Raw genomic sequence first — 10,268 nt, 5'->3', positions numbered from 1 at the left:
TTATTTTTTCCTTTCAATCTCAATTACAGTTATAGACCCACCGCGTGAATTAACATAGTGTAGGAGAATATTGTAGAAAACAAAATAATACCTGAAATCATAGGCATGCATTATTATGAGAGTAGGGTGTTGTATTCAATAATAATGTGACTTATATATGCTATAAAGAATGATGAGTCTACATAAATACATAATCTCACCGTCATCCCTAATATAAAACTTGTGTCCGGTTGGTCCCTTTCTGATGCATCTTGCCTCTTCATTCTTGTTTTTTTTTTCTCTCCCGTATTTTAATCTTAACGGACTGAATGTTAATCCGTCGTAAATTTGAACTTTATTTAATACGTTATTATATACACTCGATATTTGTTATAAATAAATAAACTAATTATTGTCAATAAATTATAATTCAAATGACATAATTTTTCTATATTCATTTAAGAGGTTGCGAGTTCGAATCTCTCTATCTTTAGTAAAAAAATAAAAAAAATAAACTAATTATTCTATTCTTTACTATTTCATTGTGACGTATTAATATGTAGAAATTTAACTAGACTAAAGAAATTAAAATTTGAATTCAAAACCTTCGTTTAACAAAAAGATAATAACAAATAATTTTTAATATTTTGATGAATTTCACATTGGCCTTAGTTATGGTCACGAGTACTATCGATGTTTGTGGTGTTTTTCTAGGAGAGACCTCCTAGTCATGCCAATAATTGAGAGAAAATGATGAGATAGTCTCTCAACGTATTATTGGCCATTTTCCATTATTTGATTAATTTATAGGAGAAAGCGCCACTAAATGTTTTAGAATAATTTCAAAGAACGAAATATCAACATCATGATCCAATAGGACTCTCATCAATCACTCACACTACTACTAATAATATAAATTAAATTATTCCATTATTCAATTTATATGGTGAAAGCTTTGTTTTCACGGCAAGAATGAAGGGTAATCCAAATTTACCCGCATCAACCATATCGCTCATATCTAGGAGCAGATTTTTGGGATCGGGCAAACAAGAATAATTATTATAATACATGTACTAAAAAGTTTATTTGATTTGGGATTTACAAAATAAAAAAGTATAAGTAGATAAGAAAAATATTAAATAATGTGAATAATAGATATATTAGATGTTTATTTCATTAGGTATATAGATAGTTATTTTTATATTAAGATTTAGATGGTTAATTTGGAGGTGTAGTATATTTTTATTTAATTGGTGATTGTTCATGTTCTTTAAAATGATCATTGTTTACCTAGCACTCCCCTTATAAAATTAGTGTAAAACAAAAACTAATTTATCGCGTATTTCACATTTATTTAAAAATTTGTTATTGGCTAATAATTTGTATACATAAAATAAGATTTAAATTTTTAACACTTATTTAAATAGACAAATGAGATAATCACTGTATCAATACAAATTAATTGAATAATATGTATTTACTTTCGAATAGTTATATAGAATAGTGTTTAATTCTTTGGTTGTGAATCATGCATCCACTTAAATGCAAATTACGGGTCACACAGTAGTTTACATGTCCAAATTAAAAGTAAAATTCAAACTTACCAAGAGCCTCTTAATAATTAAAGGACAAGATAATGAGTCACGAATAACAAACCCACATGGTTGCAAAACTAGATCAATTATCATCTTTAGCAAGGATTTGGAGAGACAATCTTAAATGGTTTCCAACTCGCAAATGTGGCCTCTGTGTTTTTATTCGCTTATTTTATATTATTTATTTTGCATTATCAACTTTATTTTGTTATTATTATTCCACCCCGATAACTTTTTGCTTTGTCATAATGATGCAGTATCACGCATCAACATCACTATCTTTTTTTTTTTTTTTTTTCATTTTGAGCAGTTAAGAATCATTTAACTAATTAACTAATTAAATTAAACTTGGATTGCTATATAGGAAAGGCGTTCCTTTATTTTTTCCTTTACGTTTTTATGCAATTTTTTTTTTTGTAAAACCTTTAAAGAGTAAATAGAAGGTGTTAAAAAAGAGTAATTAGTTTATCTCAGTTTCTTTTTTTTTTTCTTCTTTAAATTAATAAAGAAACAAGATATATAGTTATATACATACGTATGTAATGTACGTACTGGGAAAAAAATTATATAGAATCTAAAATGATGAATAAAATAAATTATTTTCTCACAAGTTAAATAACATCTCTAAAACTGGTCCACATTTTATATCATATGATTTATGTATGTCAACCTTCATTAATAATAATAATAATAATAATAATAATAATAATAATAATAATTTTGTGTGGTGTATCGGTAGGGACTGAGTGGCGTGTGTGTAAACACTACGAGTGACGTGATTCTGTTTGGTAAGTTTTCAAGTTATACCAAGACACCATAGGTAAGGTACCTTTATTTTCTCAAAAGTATTATTAGTACCCGATTTTTGATATAGAGGTATGATTATTAATTTCTTTAAGTACTAATAATAATAATAATAATTGAATGGTAGTGGTGAGTTTAATTACTCATTTGTTTTTTTAATATCACATATGTAAACTAGATCGGTAGTTGATCTTGATCATGATGTAGACGATTAAACGTTATATATTTCATTGTTATTAAATAAAACACATTAAGTATTATTAGGGCGAAACTTCATTCTCAAATTTGAAGTTGTGGGTATTATACTACTAAGTGACATTTAGATAAGTTAGTTATTAGATTAGTTAGATTGCCAATTAAGCAAGGTAGGTAGTTAGTTTCGGTTACAGTTAATCTTATACTCCGTATGCCCCTCTCTCTCACATATATATATGAATTTAATTTTGATACAGTGTAAAATCATTTTATACGTACATCTAATCATATAACGCTATATTAGTAAAAAATTATTTTTTATATTAATTACGTAAATGATCATTTAAAAGAATAATTGTGAATATACGACTATATAAAATATTTTACACTATCAGTACATCAAAATTAAACTATATAATATATAATCTTTTTTATTCTTGAAAAGAGTAAAAGTTTTGAATGTACTTTTTTTTCTTCATAAAAACTTTGGATAACATAAAAAGAAAGTAAAACATATCCAAAATTTTCAGATCTGGAAACAATTTTCTGTAAATTAATAGTACAGAGAAGATATAAATCTATAACAAAACTTGTTAATAATATGTATTAGAGATTTAATTTATGTGTTTTTTTATACATGTTTTAAATATGAGTAAAGTTAGGGAACCAAAAGCCAATCAGCCAAAACCCAACCAAAATGTGCCTGGGCTGGGATCCAAAAGCCCAAACCACATCCAGCACCATCCGAAAAACGATCCAAGATAAAAACATATTCACCCTCACCAAAAACCCTACCACCTTTTCACTGTTTTACCACAGAGAATTCAAAAAGCATCTACATCCCGCGCCACGTCTCCGAAACCATCGCGCAACCCTCCTCCATCTCTTCACGGACACCGTGACGCCGCGCCGAGCCTCTCCGGCCATCGAGACTCCACTGAAGCTACCTGGGTGCAACCCTCTTCCCTCACTTCTCCAGCCGCTTCGACGCCGCGCCGAGCCTCTCCGACCATCGCGCCTCCAAACTCGCAACAAGAGCGACGCCACTATGCCGTTGCATGTGGGTTTTTTCGGTGCCGCCGAAACTTTCTGGTGCACCTGTATCGTCCGGTGATTTTAACCTAGACTCCTCCAGCCTGGAATTGCCCGGTTCGGCTCACTAATAGGTAAGTATGGTAGATGTTTCCTTTGACTTCATATGCATGTCTTGAAAAGGGAATTAGAGAGTGTTTTGTTGTAGTGGTTCGTGTGAGTTCTAATTCGATGGATGTTCTTTTTCAGGTTGAACGGATCAGGTAACACAATTTTGGGGCATCACTAGTTCTTGGCAAAATCAATAAACAAATAAGTATGTTTATTGATTGCTAATTGAATTTGGGTGGATTCTAATTAGATATGGGATGTTGTTGATGTTTTTTTTGGATGTTGCTTATTGGTAGAGTTTTGATGATGCTTTTATCTGGGATGGATGTTGTAATTGTAGTTGTTAGAGGCTATATGTTTTTGTTCTGATATATGGTTTAGATACTAGGAATGGTGTTGATATGAGATGTTCTTTGATATTGCTAAATTAAGGGACGTTTCTGTAAAAAAAAGTGAAACTTGAAGGTACTAACAAGTGCAAAGGCTCTAGGGTGCTGTTCTTGTTCAATCAAGACCTTCCTTTCCACTTTTTTTCTGAAAAGAACATTTTGCTTCACAGAGGCTGAAGGAACTTAATTGGTGGGAGTTGAGCTATTTATTGTGAGGAGCAAATTACTGAAAGAATATACCGGATATTATTTTGATGCTTTGCCATATCTCAATATAACGTTATAAAGAATGAGGGAATGAGTTTAATTCTGTGCTATAATAGTTTTAAGAGTTTTATATTATCAACTTATCAGATTATTGTGTGTTAGATTTTTAAATTAATAAGTAGTTTTAATTTTATCAAATACTTTGGTTAATGTCTTAGATGTCTAGAAAGCACATAATAGGGAACGTGTCCTATAAGATACTTAGGATAGCTCAAGCTTATAATTGATGTTTGAGTTTGTAGTTTCCTCGTAACACATGCCTCCACAATTACACTTGTCCAAATTAATTAAAGTCACGCTACATAATTTATGGGGCTAAATTTAGTTTGAAATTAAATGTGGGGTTGGTTATTGAAACAGAATAAAATGAACTTAAATTTGATTTTACATTAGATATTATTAATGAAATGAGATCAATTTTATTATAAGTAGGGTATTTTTTCTTTGTTTCAGATTTTTGACAAGCTCTTGAAAGTATGATTTTTTTTATTATGATTTCTTCTAATTTGTCATAAGATGGTGATGTTTTGTTGCATCATGTTTCAATTATGAAGGGAATGAAAAAAGAGTTTCTTTCTCTCCATCTCTGTATGTTTATGGGAATAATTTATTATATGAAATGACTGTAAATTGGCTGCTGAAATTGTTGCTGTTTTTCCATTATGTAGTTTTGAGGGGCTGTTTCTTGTGGACCTCAGCAGGATTAATTTGAAGTAAAACCCAAGTGAAATGGGAAAAAAGGTAAAATAATTTCTAGCATTCACTTTTTACCATTTGGGCATTATCTTATGTGTGACTTACAACTAGTGTAACAATTAGCAGAAATTGTTAGAGTCACGTTGCTCGCCCAGCTACATACATGACATGATGAGCACGCTGTCAAAAAATAATTCCGTTGAGAAGCTTGCCGAGATTGATCTTATTGGCTTCGGATTCTTGAGGCTTGTTCCAAATTGGTCAGTAAAGCAAGCCATCATGGTTCACCTAGCTGAGTCATACCAAGTTAAGCCGAGAACCTTTATACTCGACATTGGCAACATTCGCCTGAATGCCGAGTTAATCGGGAAGGTTTTCGGCATTCCGTCGAGAGGTAACTTATGCTACCTTGTCCTGCGTAGGCATGCTGGTGTAAATATGTTTGATTATGCATACATATTAACATTGAATAACACATGAACATGTTGCAAGGGATCCATTTCCAGCACTGGATGAGAGTAATCCGTCCCACGTTGCCATAAAAAATTTTGGTTTCATAGACGGAGCACAACCGAGCTCCGGGATTTAGTCTACAGGTGTCCAATGGCGACAGAGTCAGATAGGATGGAGTTTAGGAGATATTTCATACTAGTGGTGATGAAGATGTTCCTGTGCCCCACCACTCAACAGGTAATTTCTCCATGGCACATACACCCCGTGCTAGATGTTTCTGATCCACGGAGATTCAATTGGCCATTGGAGATTCTGAAGTGGTTCGACACAGCAGTGGAGAAGTATAAGCTGAAAGGGAACAAAACGTGTGAAGACTGCATGTTCGTCATGCTGGTAGGACACAATGACCATTAATAAATTCTGTTTGCCTTTTTTTTATGAATATCATAAATTGTATAAAATTAATTTCCTATACATTAGTTTAGAGAGCTCAGGACCTACTACTGTTATTTGTATGTTATATACTGATATGTTGCTGAATTACTTGAATCTTTGTTCACTAATTTTAGATGGTTCCGTGTATGATATCATCTGAATGTTTCTTGTGACAAGTTCTATGTCCCGTTGCTATATACCGAATCATTGCGAGCCTTATACAATCTTGAACCATATCTGATGCTAACTGTTCAACTTAAGAGTATATTCAGCGTGGTTTTTCGTCATGTATAACTTAAATTAGGTCCATCCTCTGTGTAGATACTCTATTTTTAGCGACTGCAATACGGTGTGCTTGACAACTGTCTTGAGCATGAGCCATGGCTCGATGCGTGGACCTCGGAGAGACTTGAAAAGAAGGCGCAATATATTCTATCCGAGGTACTCGTTTCTATCTCATAATCGGTTAATTTATCCCGTGTGTTTGAGATTTTTTTTATTTTATATTTTTTTATTTTGCGGTTTGCGGTTTTTGGTATGGTGGTGCTTTGGGGGTTGATTAAAACCATTGCTTCTCTTCGTTTCTTAATTCAGGGGTGCTTTTTGACTAGACATGGGGGAGGTGACGACATAAAAAGCCGGTCACCACAAGCTGCCAGGAGGAAACCGGGAAAAAAGGAACCACAAAAGCGTCGGCAAAAGGAATCGGTGCTTTAAAGGGTAAGCACATTTTACTGCTTTAGCATGTTAACTAGCTTACTTCGCCATTGTTAATTTGGTTCATGCTCTTGCTTCAAACAGGGGAGGTCAGTCGATGGAGAGAGTAAGAAGGTTTCAAAGGAAAGACGACCAAGGGGACGTACATCATCTCCACCTCCAACAGCGAGAAGTTCACGGCGCGCCGAATGATCAGAAACTAGCCCGAGAGTGAGTATACGATTACTGTTGTCTACAGCTTAAATAATCGACTAGCTTTGATTACGTGTACTAGGTTCATTTGAATGTACTTGGATGTTTCTTTACACAACTTAATTGTTGTACTTAAAACAGCCTAGCAGGGGAGCTGCGCAAAAAAGGGGGGGGCTAAAAAGGCCCAATCACTTAGGTGCACCCCAAAAAAATCTAAAGAAAAGGATCTCCCAAGTAGCACAGATGATGATGAGGAGAATGAGCCTCTTGCCAAGCGAATGTGCCGACTCTATAATAAGGGAGTTGAAAAAACAAAACCAAAGGAGGAACCAATAGAAGGCAACCTCAATCAGGACAAGAGAAGCCATGAAACACCAGTCTCTGTAATTCCCGATGCAGGAACGCTCTCCGTTGCGCTAGTGAAACATGAAGAATGGGAGTTTGACGAGCAAGTCTCCTAACCAAAACTATCTCATTTTGTGGTCTATTTTACTTGTTAGTGAATTAGGGATTGTATCCATATACAACTGCCATTTCTCTAACATCGATTGAGTTGCTTGCAGTAATCCCAATTTTCTGTCGAACAGAGACCCCGAGAGTGAACGAATATGGCAATACTTTGAGCAACTGCAGAACACGAGTCCACTACAGGCCGTGATGCCAGCCAATCCGTCTTGCATGACTCCTAGCCCACCAAGCAAGCAAATCTCACTGGGCAATGTTGGGACGGAATAGAAGTATACCCAATGTACTTCTATAAAGGTGCATCCACTTCTGAAAGGGCGAGAGATCGATGAGGATGATGAGGAGCGAGTGCGACGATGGGCGGCCAATGGATCGTTGGATCAAAGGCAAGTTTTGGCGTCCTATGAGGGAAGGCAGCATCTATCTTTGGTCCGAGAGGACATCTGCTCACTGCTGCCCCGGCACTGGGTCACCAGCAACGTAAGTATAACATACTAACACATTGATATAATGAATATGTTTCTTAATATGTATAGTGGATAAAACAGATGACGCTAATGCAATTTAACCTTTTTTAATGTAGATCGTTTAGTGGATGTGTTCAACCTTTAATGATTCAAAATCGCTGCGGTTTAAGGATGACTTTTACTGTATTCCTCCCGGAATTTTGGTATGCACGAATTTGCGGATTCTAATCGATAATGATTTGAGATCTGGACCTAAATAGTGCCTTTTTTAACAGGAAACTGTGTTGCAGAAGAGGAGCTTGGATTCCTACAGGGAGGGTCCCATCGTTAGTTATGTGGGGTTGGGTCCTGACTTTGGTGATGATTCGAGATTTTTTGACAAGATAGCAGCTTCCATGCAAAAATGGGTAAGTTAATTCGCTACATGAAAAAAACTCTATGGTTCTTGTATTAGCTACCGCTTGAAGGTTGATGTTTTGGTTTAAGTACTTACAACTTGGTGTTTATTACTTGGATGTTCCTTGTGATAGGCAATAGGATGTTCCCCTTGAGTGTCAATTGGATGATTCTGAATATGGTTTTTGGTTTTCGTGTCTTAGTCACTTAAATTTGCGTGTGCTTAATTGAGATGTCGTTGGCTTTCATTTCAATGGATGTATCGCAACACGTTAAATGTGTTAGAAATTCTGCAACTATATCTGTTTGGTGACTAACTTAATCATGTAAATTGATATTGCTGTTTCAATCATAGTGGTTTCCAGCCTGCATCGATCGACATTGGTGGCTGTATGCCTTTGAGATTGCTCAGAAAAGGCTGTGGGTGCTGGATAGTATGAATACAGGAGTGCCTAACAATGAAAGATTAAAAGTACATGCTTATGCGGTAGGTATACGACAACCAATTAGTTCGACGTTAGACTTGGTAATTGAAATTGTATGATTCCTAACGTGTTGCTGGTCTCCAGGGGAGACTCATTGAAGACATGGCAAAAGTCTCTATGCCCGCATATGAGCACATGGAGAATGGCCTACCTCGTTTCTATGCTAGCGTCCCACAACAGGATAACGGGTCAGTTAAATATACACCTAACAATATTCTTAATAGCACTTCACTTGATAATGATATCATGGTTGGAAGTAATATTCTGTGTTTGTACATGTAGCTGTGATTGTGGTGTATTCGTCATCAAATTCATGCAGTTTTGGGGTTTGGATAAGCCATTGCAGCATTGGGACCAGGTGAATTTAAATATGTCATAATAATTAGGTTGAAACCATTTGTAGTCAATTTCTTTCTCGTTTTTGAAATTACCCTCCAACACGTAATTGCCATGCAGGACGTTGTACATGAGTTTAGGAAGGAGATCATTCTAGACATAGTGATGGGTCCTCATAATTCAGAAATTGGCAAGGCGCTGCAGGCATTGGAAAGCAATCATGTGCACCGAAACCAGCCTAGGAAAAAGTCTAAGGCTGTGAGATCACCTTTCACAGCACCGAGCACAAAGAGAATGTTGCAGCGTGCGGGATTACCCACGAGAAAGCCGAAAAAGGGGGGAAGACAACGGAAGTAGAATTTTTTACTAGGTAGGAAAACTTCAATATAGACACCTGCGTTACTACATCTATGCTTTGCTTGTGGTAGATTTATGTAGCTTAATATGGCATTTTCCGTCTTAATCTAGTTTCTTGTGAGCCTGATAATTACAGTTTCGCTGCAGGTTTATCATTTCATGTTGGTGATTTTCTCAAGTTGAGGGTGACAATGAATCGTAATCCTCTGAGTTGATGGTGTCTTTAGTAGGGACTCGGATGTTTCTTCTCATTGTAAATTGGATGGTTCTGGATTTATTTTATGTTTTGTCATGTTTAAGGCATTTGAACTTGTTAGTATTTCGTTGATGAGTGAGTGACTCATCTTTTGCTAGATACTCGTCAGCAGGTTTCATATATCAGTTATTTTAGGGCTCACAATCAATGTTTTTCAAAGTTAGTGATGTCACTAATTCATTAAGCAAGTCATTGTACATTGATAATATTGAGTGAACTCTGATCAGTGTATATAACCCTTTTGGTCATATCTATGCTTAAGTGGGAATGCTGTCCATTAACTCTAGCGGTGTTAACTAAATGGAGGTGTTCTTTATTTTTTTTTTATCATTTTTTATTTAATGCTCGAATTCTGAAGTTGCTGGAAATTAACGCATTGCACGGACTTCGGTCGTGACCAGGCCACAGTAGGTGTGACGTTAAGTGGATGGTGTCTTTGGTAGGGATTCAGATGTTTCTTCTTATTGTAAATTGGATGGTTCTGGATTTATTTTATGTTTTGTCATGTTTAAGGCATTTGAACTTGTTAGTATTTCGTTGATGAGTGAGTGGCTCATGTTTTGTTAGATACTCATCAGCAGGTTTCATATATCAGTTATTTCAGGATTCTCAAGCAATGTTTTTCCAAGTTAGTGATTTCA

This window comes from Arachis hypogaea, chromosome 18 (genome assembly GCF_003086295.3).
Source record: "Arachis hypogaea cultivar Tifrunner chromosome 18, arahy.Tifrunner.gnm2.J5K5, whole genome shotgun sequence".
Classification (NCBI taxonomy): Eukaryota; Viridiplantae; Streptophyta; class Magnoliopsida; order Fabales; family Fabaceae; genus Arachis; species Arachis hypogaea.
Note: the sequence above shows the minus strand (reverse complement) of the source record.